Here is a 19,428-nt window from a genome sequence, read left to right on the forward strand (position 1 = left end):
TAACAAAAGCTTTAATTCTCAAACCCCAAATTTCTTTTTTTTATATTTTATATTTTTTTAATAAACAAAAGCAAACTAATAAACTAACAATATTTCAAAGCTAAAGAACATAACAAGACTAAGGAAAGAGTACATTGACCTGATGAAGTTTGCCACAACAGATGTTATGGCAATCCGACTTCCTATCACCACCTTCACCCAAATATCCGTACATCTTCCCCACACTTGAATGTCGCCATGGCCCTGAAACATAGAAAGATAAAAACAACAAGATCAATATAAAACCCCGGGTTGCCTCCCGAGCAGCGCTAAGTTTCGAGTCTTCAGCCAGACTGTGCCACCACCATTTATGGTGGTTCAAAGAATCGGTTCCTATCACCTCCCCCACTGTAGCTTGTCATTGGGCAAAATGCATCCGTCTCATTTTGACTCGGTGGGTAATCAAATACACTCTTGCTCGCACCCATATATGTTTCTTCACGGTCCGGTGGGTGTTTTTTTCTCATTCGTGGTAACACATTTTTCACACAATCACTAGACTCATCACCCTTCCTCTCAATAGACTCATAACTAATCCCTCCAGTTTGAACATCAAAATACAACCTACGGTTCTTTTCGGTCATGGTAATAATCTCGTCTCTACAATTAATTTGAGCATTTGCTGCATATAGAAACGGTCGACCTAAAATTACCCTTTGTTGTGATGCCATATTGGTAGAAGCATAGTCCAAAACTAGGAAATCCACCGGGTATTCAAATTCTCCCAACTGAATCTTAACATTCCTAACCATTCCCCGTGGACGCCTCCAACTTCCATCCGCTAAGCTCACCATGGTGTGTGACACCCCGCGAAAACGCTTAACAAAACTAGCTTCCTCAGCGACTGTTTGCTAAATTTCGGGACGAAATTTTCTTCAAGTTGGGGATGATGTGACAACCCGGACTTGAACGGTTAGTATCTTAGTCTCATGATTCTGTTTTTCTTAGTTATTCTTGTGTTCGTCCTTTGCATTAATATATATAAGAAAACGCTCGTATCTGGAATAAACCTTCTAAACTTGAAATGGATAGGAAATGTTGAGCCGTCATGGGCTAGGTATTGGGCCGCATGTATCACATATGCATTGGGCCGCATGTATCACATATGCGGATTAACACACACACTTAAACCACTTTATAATTTGCCTTGGCCCACTACTTATGCTAAACCCAAATTACATAAGCTATTCCTTGGCCCATAACAGTGAAACGAATTGGAGCCCAACTTTGATTGCTTATAATATGTATAGGAGCCCAACTTGATTGTTTAGAATATGTATAGGATTAGGAGAGTTATAAGGATACATTAAAACAAACTCCACCCTATCTCTCTCTCAAACTTACATACGGCAGCAGGAGAAACCCCACCCCCCTCCCCTCTTCGAGATAGTGTGTTGATCATTCAGATTTCGGGTTAGTGTTTAATACTTGTTAATCTTTACGATTGTGTGGTGTTGATCTTTCATTTGATATATGTGTATATATATGTGTGCTATGCCTACAATTGGTGATTCTAAAGTTATGATGTCCGAAACCATTTATATGTTTTGATATCTGGTCCCGTTTATGTATGTTAATTGTACTGAATGAGGTTTCTACATGTGATAAGAATGATTGAATGTTACTGAATAATTATGGATCATGATCTTACATGTATATTAGACTATGATAGTAGCATATATATTATTCATGTATGGGCTGTAATTGTTGCATATATATTATTGTTAGCATATTACTTGACTGGTTAACTATGGTTGATATTTAAACTGATGTTGATAATATGCGACAATTCGGTGAATAATGTAAAAGGATTGTGAACTGAGAATTGGGCCGTAGACTAAATGAATAATCTGAACTGATTTGGGTTATTATTTTGCTTGGGCCTCACATGTAAATGTTTAAAGCTGGGCCGCGAATTGGGATAAATCGCACAGCCCAAGCGGACTCAAGGTTGGGCCGCACATTGATCCGCGGGCCATTCAGATTGGGCTGCACACATCCTAAACCGTGTGGAGTCGCGCAACTTGGTTCAGCACCGGTTGGGCTTCGGATCAAGTGGGCCGCACATTAGGGGGATCGGGTTAGGTAACTTGGCTGGGATCCGGGTGTTAGGTGTAGTAAACATGATCAGTAGGGTGATGTCTCATGTTAACGGTTGTACAATTAAATTGGGCCGGACCACCGGTTAATTGGGTTGGTTAATAATGGGCTGTTAAGATTAAAGGGTGAATAAAGCTGTGGTTTAGTAAATGGGGCCTGGTCGTTTGGGCAACAAATACAGGAAATAAACTAAACTGTTTAGTTGAATTACTAGATATCATTGTTCCTTTTTATTTAAATTGACATTGGGTCTCGTTGGGTAACTGGGCCGCACTTTGGCTATAATTGGAACGGGTCAGTCTAAGACCCGGGGCTGCACATTATTAATAAGTGGACTCGAAAGATATGCAGCCGGTTATGTACGTAGATGGTATGTTTGAGCTTCAATAGCATTATGTGAATGGATTAACTATCATGACTTGAATTATGTGTGTTACCTGTTCAATCAATGTGTTTTATGTGAATGATGAATACGTGTATTAATCGTACGTGTAGTATGTGAACTAGTAACCTGAACTGGTATGATGATTGGTGATAGAATACGAACGCTTGCAACCTGATGTGATATGATATGTGTTTACTTAATTGAAATCTATGTGATACATGCAAAGCACACATGAGCCACGTGTATACGAACTAATTATTAATGATAACCACACTAGGATCTGGTTAATCAATTGGAACGGATAGTAGACTATAACATACCGAGCAAATCAAGGTGAGTTCATTGCTTTTTCTCAAGCATGGATCCCAGGGAAGGGATAACGGGTAACGTTCCGATGAGGAATGCATGGGTAACGGGATGTTGGTTATTATACTCAGTTTTCTATCATTGTAAGACCACTACATCTACCGGGTCGTTGCTTGTAGGGCAACGGGGGTTATTAGTTGATAGCGCTATTAGGTTTGGCACCCTCACGACGTTCGAGGAGAACGGGCGTGAACTAATTACCTTAAAACATGACCAATGCTTTGATAGAGGCATTGGGGTTGGCAATCACAAATCATATGGCCATTCGGTACTCGAGTAATAACAACATCGAAACATCAAACATCATAACAACGAACAACATATCGTTTTGTAAACTGTTTTACTCACATGATCGGTAACACAACTTGGTAATCAAACACAAACCTTGAACTCACCAGCGTAGTCTGACACACTTGTTTACATGCTTGTAGGTAATTATTGAAGGAACTTGGGAGCTTGCCGTCTGATGCTGCTGGAGTGGTTATGGTCATGATAAACAATTACATTGATTTGGCTTCGATACATTTATACATTTATACTTTTATGCTTCCGCTCAATACTTTGGTTTTGGTTTAACTTTTCAACGTTACATTTATTTCAATTGGGAATTTCAATACATTATAACTTGTGTTTGATATGATTGGTGGCTCTCTGTTGAATCGTTACACCTCCATTAGGGACACGCCCTAGGTGGTAATTTGGGGGTGTGACATGGTGTCTATACCTTCGAGTGGACCAAAGTCGTACATATCGTATAGATCGCTTGGTAGCACACTCACGCTTGCCCCGTAGTCCAACAATGCGTGAGGAATTTTTAATTTCCCCACACGAATAGGCACGATTGGCACTCCATACTCTTTATCATTCTCGACTTCGGCACCTTTTTCCAAACCTGCATTCATTTGACACGAAGAAGTTAGCAATGCTTCATCAAATTTAGTATTTGGAACGGTGCTTACCACATTGATGTTAATGCTTTTTATGTTCTTGGGATTTGGCACCGTATCACTCGGTAGCTGGCCTTTTGCTTTCTTTAACATCGCCACGTCACTTGCAAGTTGACCCATTTGTGTGGTCAACGATTGGATGCTTTTGTCACGAACCTCGTCCTTTTGCATCCGAGCCTTATCACGTTGGTTCATTCTTTGCATCTCCATTTGCATCGCCTTCAACATCTCCATCATCTCATTTCCACCCGAAGAGCTTTGACCCGTTTGATATTGCCTTTGAAATCCTTGGTTTCCTTGGAAATTCGGGTTGGCTTGATTTGATGGATTCCCATACCGAAAATTTGGATGGTTCCTCAACCCGGGGTGGTAGGTATTAGAGTTCATGTTATAGTTTCTACCACCCCCTCCTTGACCTTGACCTTGAACCGCATGAACTTCCTCGTATTGCCCGTCCAACATCCCTTGGCAATTTTCAGCCGCATGACCTATTTCATTACACAAAGCACAAACATCATATATTTGATTAGTGGTTTGAACATTACCATCATCTATGGCGTGCACTTGCGGTCGGGTGGTGGTCGGTCGGGCTCTTCTCGAGGCTTGAGCTTTTCTCTTTGATGTAGTTGCCATGCTTTCCAAGAACTCCCAATCTTCATTCTCATAGTTTGTTCCAAAAGTCCCACCGGTGATGGACATCAAATCGCGTGCGTCTTCGGCACTCAACCCCTCATGAAAGGCATTCATTAACTCCCACAATTCGATTCCATGGTGAGGGCAATTCTTTATCATCATATTGAATCGTTCAAACGCTTCATGGAACATCTCACCATGTTGTTGTTGGAAGCTCCTCAACCCCTTTCTAGCATCATTGGTCTTTTGGGTGGTATAGAACTCGTCTAAGAAAGTTTGTTGCATTTCCCCCCAAGTGTAAATAGATGCCGAAGGCAAAGTGTAGAACCACTTCTTTGCCTTATCCTCCAAAGAAAACTGAAATAAGACCAACTTGACTTCATCGGCCGAAAAACCTTGACTCCCAAAAGTGTTGCAAATTGAGTCATAGGCCTCTAGATGGAAATACGGCTCCTCCGTTGCTAACCCTTTGTACTTCGGTAAACTTTGCAACGAGTTTGTTCTTACTTCAAAAGTTCTCCCTTGGTTGTTGTGAGGGATAACCACCGGTGAAGGGTTTTGAGTAATGATTAGCCTGAAATGTGCCTCTATTCCCCTTGCTTGTTCCCTAAGATGCCTTCTTGGAACACCCAATCGACCCCTTGGACGAATAGGACCCATTGGTCTTGGCATAGGCCCTTGTGGTGCAATTGGTTGTTGGGGCATCGGTGGGTATTGAATCGGCCTTTGAAATTGTGGTTGTACATGTTGTGGCCGAACTTGTTGCAATGGAATAGGTTGTTGTATTGGTGGCCCTTGTGGTCTTGGCCGAATGTGTTGTGGTATAATTTGTTGTTGTGGCATTCCACCAACACTTGCCATCCCTTGAGATTGACTTTGCAAATACCCAAACTCCCCTTGATCACCATAACCTCCATAACCGTACCCATCATCTTCATAACCCTCATAATCTTCAAATCCCTCATTATAACCATCTCCTTGAATTCCCGAGGTCTGCCCAAATGGGATGGTCGAATACTGAAAGCCCGACTGTTGTTGTTGTGGTCTAAAAGATGAAGTAGTATGCACGATAGTTGAATTGGGTGCAATTGTGAAGGTGGATGATGATTGACCCGTAGTTGGGGGAAAGAAGTGAGATAATGGTGGGATTGTGGTGGATGGATTGTAGGTGATAGTAGGCTCAGTTTGAGTGGTGATTGGTTGGGTGACATGGGATGGTGTAAATTCAGCAGTGGTATTAGGTAATGTAGTGTTTGGTGATGGTTGGGTGGAAGTAGGCATAAAGGATGAGGTTGCTTGACTGGTTGTAGGTGGAATCTGAGAATCAGCCATGATGTTTCTTGGTGTAATGGGTGAAGTGGGTGAACCAATGATTTTGTTTTCTCGCACTAAAACTCGGTTTTGTCTTAGCGTTCTTTCAATTTCCGGATCAAACGATAGCGGTGATGACCTGTGAGAGCCTCTAGTATGCATACACCTGAAGTACCTGCACACTAAACACAACCAACGTAAACCCGAAAATAACAAACAAAACTATTAAACTAACACACGTTGCGCACTACTCCCCGGCAACGGCGCCAAAATTTGACGTGATGTCGTGGGTCACGCAAATTTAATCCCCAAACAACTGTAGTTAGTGGTAGTAGGGTATCGAACTCAGGGAGTATGTGGAAGATGTGTCGATTATATAGCTTTGTACTTAACTAATTATTAGACTAAATTGCAGAAAATTAAAATTCAAGAGTTTGGATTGTTGTTTTAGAAAACTAAATTAAAAACTAATTCAAATCAAAGTTGGTTGTAAAACAATTAGGAGAGAACAATGATCACCTTAGGTTTCAGTTTCTTTAAACAGTTGTGTGTAATTCCACTAGAAAGAGTTACATAGACATAACTCGTGTATATATGATTGAAGTGATAAAAGGGAACAAAGTACTCGGATTAGATAAACGCGAGGTTGTTTCCCGATGACCTATTAATAAATAACCAACCCTAACCCTTCCCGTGATATCTCGGTTGCCAACGGCACCAAGAACGTACGATTAAGACTAGAAATTGCAATATTGATTAACAAACTACAAACAATCAAACATACACCATGACATTCAAGCAACGCAAATTGTCATTCTAGAAATGCAGAAATTAAACACACAAAGGTTCAAGAAACATTCACCTAAGATGATCACCGAAGAGTTTAGCCGGACATGGCTCGGTGAATCATCATCAACATCAAACTATTGTTCATACGAATCAAAAGCACAAACCGAATGATAGAAATTGTTCACAAACCAAGCCACAAGCCAAAAATCGCCCCTATGCTGTCCTAGAACCGTCCAATGATGAGAAGATATCAAAAGCCACCATCAAACTAACTTAAATGAGGCAGTTACATAAAATTCCGCAGATACCACCGTAAATTACGGCTCCACCGTAATTTACGGTGGACTTGATTTATTTACGGTGCAAGTTGACTGATTTACGGTGGCCACCAAGTGATTTTCAGGTCCACCGTAAATTACGGTGAGACCGTAATTTACGGTGGTGACTTGAATATTCTTCTTTGTTCCTCACCAATGCTAGTCGCCAAATGTGTGCGTGTTTATCGTATCACCGCCCAAGTCACGTGCTGTTGATGTTTGTGAACCCAAGATGTCTTTTTTTTCTTCACATGTGCCGCCCCAATGCGGCCCAATTAAGGAAGTCCACAAGTGCTTGATGATGTTGTTGTTGAATTTGCCGCCACCTCCTCTGCAAGAGATGATGATGAGTTTTAATGTTGTTGTTGATGTATTTAGTCCCCACATGTGATGGCGGCCCAATCCAAACAGAGCTACCATCCACCTGATCCACTACATGCCGCCCCCAAAGTCACAGCCCATGTGTTGAAATCGGCCCAATAAAAAGAATGAATCATGTGCTGTTGTTTATTTGACCTTGGCTGCGTGACATCTTCTTTCACTTGACCAAAACCAACCCCGATTCACGTGATGTTGCTGCCAATTTGATGATGATCTGTTGTTGTTGAAAGAAAATAATAAATATCCCTCAAACACATCCACCAAAGTCTGCCTCTAAGTCTTACACGTGTGCTTCTTTTGTCTCAATGTATACGTGTATGGAGTCCAAGCCCAATGATGATGTTTTGTGACTTGTTGTCCACATGATTCTGATGATGATTTGATGTTTCTAAACAAAACAAAACCAAAGTCACAGTGATGACTTTTGGTGCCACCCCTTTTATCCTTTTAATCCCTTGAACCACAAAGTCTCATTGCCATTTAATTTCCAACCGTAGCCTACGGGTCCAATTTAACCGAATTAAGCGATTTACCTGCAAATCACACAAACATTCGTAGTTACTAAGTTCAAGCAAATAACCAAGTAAAGCATGGAATTTTAATCTTTTTAACCCATTTAAGGGTTGTCCAACAGACCACCCGTCACTTATCTCACAATCATAATCATTCAAAGTTTCCATCCATCGTCGTTGCCTCATGTTTAAATCCTTTTGGTTAAACAGATGCTGGAGGCTCTTATGATCAGAATAGATCACACACTTGATGTCATATAATAGTGCCTCCAAAGCTTCAGTGCGAATACCACGGCACCCAATTCTAACTCATGGGTGGTGTAATTCTTTTTCATGCACCTTTAATTGACGCGAAGCATAGGCAATAACCTTGCCTTTCTGCATAAGCACACATCCCATCTCTGTGTGTGACGCATCACAATATACCACAAACTCTTCTATCCCATCAGGCAATGTCAACACAGGTGCATTGCTTAGCTTCTGCTTAAGTATATCAAAGGGTTCTTGTTGCTTAGGGCCCCGATCGAACTTTATTTTCTTTCTAGTCAAAGAAGTTAGGGGTGCAACAATCCTTGAAAAATTTTCCATAAAGCGCCTGTAGTATCCTGCCAGCCCCAAGAAACTGTGAATTTATGTGGGCGTTTTTGGCTCTTGCCAATTCATGACAGCTTCAACCTTAGCGGGATCTACTTGGATACCACGCTCACTAACCACATGTCCAAGGAATTGGACTTCTCGAAGCCAGAACTCACACTTCAAAAATTTGGCATAAAGCTTCTCCTGTTGAAGTAGTGAAAGAATACATCGAAGATACTTCTCATGATCAGCTTGGTTCTTAGAGTAGATGAGGAAAATGAAGACGATGACAAATTTATCCAAGTACGGTTTGCAGACACGGTTCATGAGATCCATGAATGCCGCTGGTGCATTAATGAGCCCAAAAGGCATCACTAGGAACTCGTAGTGACCATAACGGGTCCTAAATGCAGTCTTGTGTACGTCTTCATCTCTAACCTTTAGTTGGTGATAGCCTGACCTTAAGTCAATCTTAGAGAAGTAACTTGCCCCTTGAAGTTGATCGAACAGATCGTCGATCCTGGGCAATGGATACCTATTCTTGATAGTGACCTTGTTAAGCTCACGGTAGTCGATGCACAGACGCATCGATCCATCCTTCTTCTTGACAAATAAGATTAGTGCTCCCCAAGGAGACGAACTAGGTCTAATGAAACCTTTGGCTAACAAATCATCCAGTTGTGTTCTCAATTCCTTCATCTCTGTTGGCGCCAACCTATAAGGCGCCCTTGCTAATGGTGCTGCTCTGGGGATAATGTCAATTCTGAATTCTACTTGTCTGTCTGGTGGTAAGTGATTCACCGGACAGAGTCTTGATCACCACTTGCTTCTTATTGCAGACAATCTGGGCCTAGTTATGAGATAACCAGTCCATACCCAAAACTATGTCGAAACTGGCTAACTTCAAAGGAAGTAGGTACAAAGGAAAAGAGTGGTTCTTAATGGATATGAGACATCCCTCTAATATGGTTGAGGCGGTTTCTAAGGTGCCATCTGCTAATTCCACCTCATACTTCACACTTAAGGTTCTGACAGGTAAATTCAGCAATTTGCAAAACTTATTATCTACAAAAGATATATCAGCTCCTGAATAAAAAAGTACTCTTGCATAGACATCATTTATGAGAAAGGTACCTGTGATCACGTGATCGTCCTGCACAACTTCCTTCGCATCCATTCTGAAGACCCTAGCATTGGTCTTCTTTCCTTCTTCAGCTTTCTTTGCATATTTTGGGCAATTTGTCTTAATGTGCCCTTTTTCGTTGCAACTATAGCATGTTGCGTCCTTCAGCTTCTTGCACTCCAGGGTTTTATGTTCCGTGGATTTGCAAATCCCACAAGGCCTCGACTGAGATTGGGATATTGAGTCAAGTCTGCACCTCCCAAAGTGGTGCTTCTGACAAATCTTACACTTGGGGTTATCTCCAGATTGATGCCCATCCTTCTTAGAACCAAATCCCCTATTGTGGTCATTGTTTCATCTATGCTTCTTATCTGACCGTCGTGAATTGTCATCATCACGCTTCCTTTTCTCGGTATCCGTTTTCCTCAGCGATCTCTGCCTGACCGCGTCTAGTGTGAGGGACAAGGATATATCAGCTACAGACCTGAAGGTAGCTAGCCAAGAGGCTTTTACACTTGCCTTTATCTCTGGGGCTAAACCCCCAATGAAACGAGCTATTCTTTTTGGTTCTGGGGTCACCAGATAGGGAACCAACCTTGACATTGTATTAAAGCTCGTAAGGTAAGCTTGGCAATCCAGATTCTTCATAACCAATGACAGAAAATCCGACTCAATCTTCTCTACCTCATGCTGAGGGCAGTAGTTTTCTCTGATGAGGGTAACAAATTGTTCCCATGACATACTGTATAGTGGAATCTTCCCCGTAGCTTGAATCAATGATCTCCACCAGGCTAAGGCCTCACCTTTGAACGATTGAGACACAAACTTTACCACATCCATCTCAGCGCACCCGCTGATATCAACCACGGTGTCCATCTCATCTAACCACGTCATGCAGTCTATTGCTCCTTTCTCCCCAGTGAAATCCCGGGGCTTGCATGAAACAAAGTATTTGTAGGAGCAACCCTTATCACGGGGTCCTTGATTCAGCACGATCTTTTGAGATGGGACACTTTGCCGGTTTGATGAGTGACGATCGTCATCGTCTTTCTTTGGTTCTTCTTTCTTGGAGGGTGGGGTCTTGCTGTGAGCCCCAGGGTGAGTCTTAGTCTTGGAATGCGGTGCGGATAGGGTCTTACTCCGAGTACCGCTCGACTCACTATACTGCCTATCCAAGGCTTTTGCAACAGCATTGTCAATTAACGTTTGGAGTTCTGCACCCGCTATGTTAATCTGGGTGTTATCGTGATTCTCCCTTGGGTGACTGTTGATCTCATCCGAGTCAGCCATGTAGTTGAGCTGTTACATAAGATATTGACACTGGTTTATTATGGAATTGTCTTTTTATGGCAATTCATTAACCATGGTAAACATAGACCATATTTGGTTAATTTTTATTAGGATTTTATTTATAATTATCCTAATTACAAAACAATAATAGTATTATTAGCACAAAAGGCCTAGTCACAGGGACATTTTAAATCATAAGTCATAATTTCACAGAATCATGGTATGAAGGTTTGAATATAGTTCCTTACCTTTTCTTTGACAGGGAGCCGTAGACTACTACTGTCTTTTGTCTTATACGACAATGAGTATGGCCAGTAGGCACTATACTACCAATGTATGGTCAACATATGATCATCTTAATTGATGATTTAAACCCATGCTTTATAGATCATTAAGTTAGGTTTAGGAATCTTTAGAAGATTCCTTTTATAAGAATGACGTGTGTGATTTTAATGAATCACGTCTGCCAGGATTGTTAACATATCTCCGGATGTTAACAGGGATTCGAATCTTTTAAACAGGTCTTACCATCTTGGCCAAGTCTTATAAAGACATGTAAGCTAGGTTATACCTTCGAGATTCTTATATGATAGGCAAATTATTTTAAAAGGAATGATTTTGGATTATTTATTTCATATATAATGTATTCATGCATAAAATGGCAAAGGCGAAAATTATAAACTTGACATTCCATTAGTTATTAAGAGGATTACGCATTGCCCTAAACGAGACTTTTAATAGACGAATTACCCACACAGAGGTTAAACTAGAACATAAGTCCTCGCAGGGACCAATACTAGAATAGATGTCTACACAGGGACTAAAAGACAAGTCCACGCAGGGACTAAAAGGCAAGTCCATGCAGGGACTAAATACACAAATAAATGTCCACGCAGGGATTTGATTGAAATAGGAAATACAATAATACATATAGGGATTAATGATCCCTCTTGTTCTTCCCTTTTAACAAGCTTGGCAGGCCCTTGAGGAATCCACGGTTGTTCTTACTCTCTTCTTCAAAATCTCGTTCCACCCTGTTTAACCGGTGAAGGATTTCTTCTTGCTCCGGTGGGGAAAAACATGGTGGCTGCGACTGTTGTGGAATCAGAGGTTGAACAGGTATTTGATACCCTTGAGTTGGGTATCCCATTCCCCAAGGAGTTCCATATGGTCCTTCAGGATGAAGGGCGTTATAGTTTGTCGCTACCAGGTATGGGTCGGTTTCAACATAGTTGTAGTGAGTGTAAGCTGGTTGCTCAAATGGGTTATATGCCGTGGAACCGGCGTATGCAGGTATCGGGTTATCATAACCAAATGGTGGCGGTGGTGGTGAAACTGGTGCAGAATTCACCTCTGCAGTTGGGTTTGAAGGCCCACCCATTTGTGGGTCTTCATGCAGTGGCGGATAGTGACTGCCACTTGAGTGATGGAGAGTGCTAAAGTGAAAATCCCATCTTCGAGTGGATATTCGTGCGCTTGCCCTTCTACGCCTCGGTGGTTCTAGAGGTGCTTGATGAACTGGCGGCGGTGGAGGCGGTGGCGGGACTGCCACGAAACACAAATCCCCGGAGGGATCCTGCAGATGTTGTTGGTACTGTTGGTGGGGTGAAGAATGGTGAGAAGGCGTGAAGTACCACTCATGCTGGTTAAACCTTGGTTGGTAACTGTCTGGACCCTGATAGGGTGTTTCGTGGAAGGATGATCCATCAGAGATCCTGATTGGATGGTTAGGGGTACCTCGTACATGTTTGACGGGATCCGTGTCCTCGTCCATGTCCATTGCATTGTCTTCTGAGAAGTGGTCCTCTGGTCCCAAAGGGTTAAAAGCCACTGGTTCTTAGACGTAGTTTGCCGGGTTGAACCGGCCCTGAAAGACAGGAGTGGGGTCGCCAAAGGAGTGGTGCGAAAGGGGTCGCTGGAGAGGTATATGTGAAGGTTGTTGGGTATCGGGCTCGTTTTTTGAGTGCGGCCCAAAAGAGTGATGGTAAGAGGGTATTGAACTGTGAGAGATAAACCGTCTAGCGGGCTTAAAAAGGTTCCTCCTGTTTCTCTGAGGATCGGCACTCATTGTAGAGGAAGGAGTTCGCAGGTGAGAAGGCCCGGCCTCGTGATCGTTGGGAGCGCTCATTGGCCCCTTACCTCTTCCTCCTCTTCGATATCTCGGTGGCATATTTCCTGTTCAAACAATTGAAATAAGTAACAAACAATAAAGGGCAACTAAAACAACAAATTTGAAATCGTCCTAAGTTCGTGTCTAGACTCGAGTATGTGCAATTGTGTCATTGAGATTAAACTCAAAAGGCTAGTGTTTAATTCACTCAATGTTGGCTCTTCACACCCCGATATTTCCACGTTTCATCGGTGGGCCCGGTGGGAGATTATCGTGACGTAGTTGGTAACATTACAGTCAAACAACACAATATTTAAATGCACAGCGGAAGCAAAAGATAGATATATTTCAACTTTAATAAATTGTAATATCAAGTATCACAACAGTTGAAAGTAATCCACAGGGGGATCAAAATAAATAGGAAACATTGTTCAACAGTTTGACATCCAAGCTTGCGAGACTTATTGTGGATGCTAGGAGAAAGCCAGCCTAGTTCGCGTAGTACCTGCACTTAACCTTCTTGGGAAAATACGTCAGTTTACACTGGTAAATACATTCAACCGACTCATTTTGAAAAGTTTAATAAAATTGATTTGAATGCACGTGGCACAAACTTTTTATAACTTGGGATAATTATTTGAATATAATCTTTGTAAAAGAATTACATGTTTCTTATGCGTTCAGTAGCCCGATCCGTAGACCGGGTTAAAGAACAATAGACACACCACATTATTTATTTATGCACTGACGGATGTACGCCTACACCCTGTGCCCAGATCGTGGCCATCTCGTAAGATGATGCCAAGGATATCCGGGACATGGTCATTAACCCCCCAAAGGCTTTAAGAAAACAAAACATTTCAGAACAGAGCATATCAATGATTTAACCTCTATTCGATTAAAGATTCAATGCTGGATCAAGTGGTATTTTTATATACCGTGCCCCAAGCCCGTATAAGGGAAATTAAGTTAAAAGTATATACCTTTGCAAGTGTCAATCACAAATAGCAAGTGCGTGTAGCTTTTACTGGGTCTGCTATTCTGGAACGAAGGTTTATAATAACCTATTAGAATCCTAAGGGGTCTTTAATTAAGCCTAAACTTAGACCGGTTAGTTTTTAAAGAAAGATACGGTTCGAACGCGCGATTAAGCGAAGAACGGAATAGAATGTGACTTAGACCCGACAAGTTTGAAGACTTGTATAATATGGGTAATCTAACCACATTCTGGATTTTGAGACAAAAATGATAATTTTTGACCCGTTTCGGCTAGTTTATGCAAACTAGTTACATAAACCGAACCGAACGCGCGAGACGCGTAACGGGTAACCGTAAGTCCTTTACAGGTTTCCTAAGTTACTATGCCCTAAATATGTTGTGATATCAGTAGGATACCTTCCATTATGTCCAAAACGAGTTTAATCTTAATATAAGCCTAGTAGGGGTATTTTAGTCATTTTAAAGATTATAAAAGAGATTATTTATAATTCTGATGTTCGGGTCTGAAGTAATCAGTAAAACCACTTACTTTAACAAGTTATATCAGTTGGTAATAAGCCTTACATGACAAAATGGTTTTAAACCCAAATTATGCGTTTAATTACACTTAAAAGCCATTTTAAGCGACTTCCGGGTTATACAGGAAATCTGAGTTTTCTGATCAGGTTATATAGTTCAAAATAATTTATTTATTATATAAGATCAGTAGCAATTGGATTTGTGTCAAAATATTATGTAGAACTCGTTTTATGCCCGAAAAGGGTATAATCGGCATTTACTGAATTAACGTCATAACCTTAAGTTATGAGCAGGTTAAAAATAATTAAAAATCTTTAAAAATCTCAGAATATTATATTACATCAGTGGGTAAAAGGTTTGGTGCTAAAAGTTGGGTTTAGATAGGCTTTATGCTAAGTGCGCCATTTAATTAACAAAAGTTTCTTAAATGCGCTATTTAGCATAGCTCCTATTCTGGACCTCGAACTGTTATGAAAATTTAGGGATATGTTTATAAATCAGTAACCAAGGTTATTGTCTTCTTACATATCCAAAATTCTTGTTTTATGGTCAAAAGGGCATATTGGTCAACATTAGGCAATTTAACGGAACCATGTAAGCGAATCGAGTAAACAACGAACCAAACACAGAGGGTTATTCCAACATGTAACTTGGTCCTAATGAAGCTCTAAGGCATTGCTAAACTCTACTAAAACGGATCAGAACTGAAGTCAAAGCAAAAGTCAAAGTTTTGCGACTTTCTGTTCCGAACCGGGTCAAAACAGAAAATTGTCGGACCAAACAAGCTTAGACCAGTTCTTATACTTATTACCAATTTATATGAGTGATAAAATAGGTTACATGTCTTCTACATTGTTAATTATGCGTTAATTCGAAAATTAGCATTCTGTTGACTTTTTCTAAACAACTTTGACCCGGCATTTGGTCTAGTTAGAGCGGGAATCAGAGGGTGCCCTTTTAAGGGTTTAATGCCCACATGATTACCTACTTATAACTACCTTCAATTCGACTAATCACTGGACCATTAATGATTAATCGCTAAGTCAAACATTAATTACGACGGTTTGACTTTTAAGCTAATAACTAAGTAAAGCTCAACTAGGGAAGGTTAAGCATACTTACAGAAGTCCTATGCACGATTAAGGATGGCTTGGGCCTGCTTTGGAACTCCAGAAGTCTTCACAAATGCAGATGGAATGAATGCAAGACTGTTGCAAACATTGTGGCCTTATATAGTGATTTCAGTTGCTTGTGATCTTGACACACAAGTCTAGCATAGTTCCCAGATCATTTACAAGTGCTCCTAGGGTCTAAAAGCATGTAGGGGTCGTCCAAGAAGTAAAAATATCTGATTTAGGTCGGTTAAAACGTTTATAACAGCCAACTGCCAACATTCTGTCGCTGGGCACTCCTTACGGACCGTAAGGCTTGCACCTTGCGGTCCGTAAGCTTGTTCCAGAAGACAAAATTTTTTCCCTTTCAAGCTTCGAACAGTTAGCATGGTTATTACGAATTTTGGACTTCTATTTTTTAGAATGGGGCCTCATGACCATGCCTTGTACAGTTTAGATCACCTTTAATGATGTACAATTGTTTTGGACTTTAATGAAAAGTCATGAACAAAGGGTTGTCGTGTATTTCTTCGTAGGATTCCATTATTGAAAATTTGAATCAATTATTGTTTGTATTTACCGGATTTGAGTATATCAGATGTTTATCATATACATTAGGGTCTTGGGATTTATAATGAGTTCGTTCAGAGGTATAAATTAACATGACGACACTTTTAATTCCTGCCGTACATCTTTAACTAAATCCGGGTTTATAATACTTTTTGTCTTACACGACACGTGTCGTTATTTCATTTGTGGTGGTGGCGGTGGTGGTGGAGTTCACGGTGGTGGTGGTGGTGTTCGACAGAGAGGAGAGAGAGAGAAGAGAGAGATGGGTGTTTGGAGAGAGAAAGAGAGTGTGTGTGTGTTCAGGTTTTAGAGAGAGAGTTCACGGGGATGGTGGTGTTGGCGGCGTTGGGATGGTGGTGGTGGGGATGATGCGGTGGTGGGGGTGGTAGTTCAGAGCATTCACAAACTGCCAGTCAAAAAAGAACCATATGGTTCAGAGCATTCTGGTGACAACCTAAATTCCACAAAAATGATGGAATGGATGTTAAATGGAAAGCAAAATGACCAAAATGCCCCTGAACTAAAACACAAAATAGGAGGTTGCAACAGTCAAAAAATAGGGTTTTTAAATTTTGGACTAAAATGACAACAAAATGCAAACCACAGGGACCCAGATGTAAAAAGTTTGAGATTTGGACTAAAATGTCAAAAGTGCCCAAACCACAGGGACCAAAATGGCAGTTTACTCTTTATTTTATTTCATTCTAGGTGTCTTCCTTGTTAAAATTTAATATGATTTGGGTTGAAAAAATTTTTTTAACGAAAAATTTGGATTACTAACGGACCATCAGAGTATCATCGTGCCACCAGCAGAACCACCAGATTATATCCATCTCCACTAGGCAATAATGTCTATAACCCAGAACCTAATGGCCCCTAAGTCTTATCCCACTCCCAAGATACCACTAGGCTATAATACCATGGACTGATTTGGGTTGAATTACCTGTCCACTTTTAAAGGTATCTTGTTATATGTAAGATGTGATCCTTCCTTCGCACTATTGCTTGAAGTTAATGCCCTCCGGAGTATTGCTTGAAGTTAATGTGGGGTTGGTCGACTTGGTAGAGACACATTCCTTTTAGAGGGGAGGTTTAAGGTTCAAATCTGGGCAAAGGAAAATAGTTTACGATTATTGGTGTTATGTATAGTAGGAATTAGAATAAACTTATAATGAATGAACTCAAATTTCATAATGATAGAAAAATTACATAAGAATGACAGGTAACTATGCAACAATCTGTGCCGCAACCCCATTTTAAATAGCAAATCTAATTCAAAGAAAAAGTGTTGTTGGAATCCAAAGTAGTTTAGTCATTGGTTCTTCTGGCTGTGTGACTATGTGGAGTAGAGTAAGATGATAAATGTGAAATTTACGCACATTACTTTAATGACAATGATTTAATGGTTCACCTCGTTGTGCTATTGTGTTTATTTTAAACCTTTAGAATGGTTTGTGGCATTGCAATATTAAGTAAGTTGAATGTGAGCTTTTGAAGTCTTTTTTTAAATGTGTATTTGGATGAAATAGTCGAACGGTTATTCTAAATGGTCCACATAGTCGTGTCACTTGATTTCTAAGTATTTGGCCAATTAAGATAGTCGTCTCGCGTCGTGTGAGCTATCGTAATTCATAAGCTTCAAGTTCGATAAAATGGCAGATGACTATGTGAAGTGCTTGGATAGCCAATTAGGGGGCTTTAGGGGGGGGGGGATGGTCATCACTCATCACTCACAACACCCGATCAAGTTCTGCCATGTAATCAACAATTTTCCATCACTCACAACCTTTTTTAGTGGCAATGGTCATTCACAACACCTAACAATAAACCCCCACACCCCCTCACATCCATCCATTTTTCACGCGTGAAAAAAATCACGGAAACCCATCACGTACCAGCCATCACTCGTTGAACTATTATGTGGCGGTGGTCTTTTTGTTTGTTCAACGCGTGGAAAATGGCCCATCACGGACCACCCCCACTGCCCTTATGAAAACATGGATTTTTCATAAAAAGTTACTAGGTTATGTAAGGATTTCTCACATAGTTGTTGCAATTCTTTTATATAAACATGAATTTTCCAAAAATAAAATACAAAAAACCAAAGGTTATGTAAAGATTTCTTTCATAGTCGTCTCAACCATTTTTCAGAAAAATCCTTACAATTTTTCAATATAGTTTTTTGTTTGAACCCATATAAATCACTTTGCATTGCTAAATATATGATGTATTTTTTTTAAGTGAACTCAAAATATAGGTGTAAAAAACACTGTTGGGTTCAAACCGGTTAGGTTTGTAAACAAGCCTGTTTTTTTACCTTGTGCTCAAACCGGCTCGGATTGTAAGCCGATTTTAGGGTAGAAAAAACCCAATCCACTCTAATCGATTCGGATGGGATTCAAAACCAGTTTGGGGTGTTAAACGTGTTTTTTAGGAGTAAACCCATATCGGTCCACGTTGGAACTTGTTCTCAAAACAAAAATCCTAAACCTATGTCAAGCGTTGGGCATTTTATTTGGGCTATCGTATCGGGCTTTGAACTGGTTCATCGGGCTCAAACTGGTTTTTTACACCTCTAACTCAAAATGATGGTAGTAAGAGTAGACAAAATTCATCTCCAATCCATAATCCATATTCACTTCTTTGTACTCCTTCCTATATTTACATGAGCAATTTAAAACTAAAGACTTTCAGATTTTTTTAAATACGATGGTGGTATATTCTTCTTTATAGTCGATACGAGTTCTCTGTAAGAAAAAGAGCAAATAGGTTGAAAATTAAACATGAAGGGCAACTTTTCCAACCCAACTTATTACTTATTGACTTAATCAAAAAAGCTAAAAATAAGTTTTAGTGTTTGACAAACCTAAAAGTCTTTTTCAAAATGATTTTTTGAAAAGGAGAAAAAGTCGTCAAAGAGTCATTTTTGAGAAGTTAGGAGCTTGTGACTTTTTGATCAGCTTATAACTTTTCAAATACCAAATTACCAGATTACCCCTGATTTAACACTCCTTGTATTTGTTGACTTATGAAAGAATGTCCCTTTTAATCATTTTACATCAATAAGCTAAGCCAAACACTTTTTTAAAAAACAACTTATTGACTTATTGGATTTTCCCACCCTATAAGATAATCCAAACACTTTTTTAAAAACTCCTTTTCAAAAAGTCGTAAGTCAATAAGTCATTTTCACAAAAAGTCATTTTTAGGTAAAATAAGCTTAGCCAATTTCAAAAAGTCATCAGTCAATAATAAGCTTAGCCAATTTCAAACCGAACAACCCGATCTTCATGGTGACACCCCCGCCGGAAAGAATGAAGGCACATGCACTCCCAACACAAGATAGAAG

General features: G+C 40.3%; 1 non-coding gene across 1 annotated transcript; it reads left to right on the forward strand.

Moving 5' to 3' along the window:
• Positions 1-4,600: 4,600 nt before the first annotated feature.
• On the forward strand, positions 4,601-4,706 carry LOC118486053. The gene has a single exon (XR_004877909.1). It is a non-coding gene; the product is annotated as a small nucleolar RNA R71 (small nucleolar RNA).
• Positions 4,707-19,428: the final 14,722 nt, after the last annotated feature.

The sequence above is a fragment of the Helianthus annuus genome, chromosome 13 (genome assembly GCF_002127325.2).
Source record: "Helianthus annuus cultivar XRQ/B chromosome 13, HanXRQr2.0-SUNRISE, whole genome shotgun sequence".
Taxonomy (NCBI): Eukaryota; Viridiplantae; Streptophyta; class Magnoliopsida; order Asterales; family Asteraceae; genus Helianthus; species Helianthus annuus.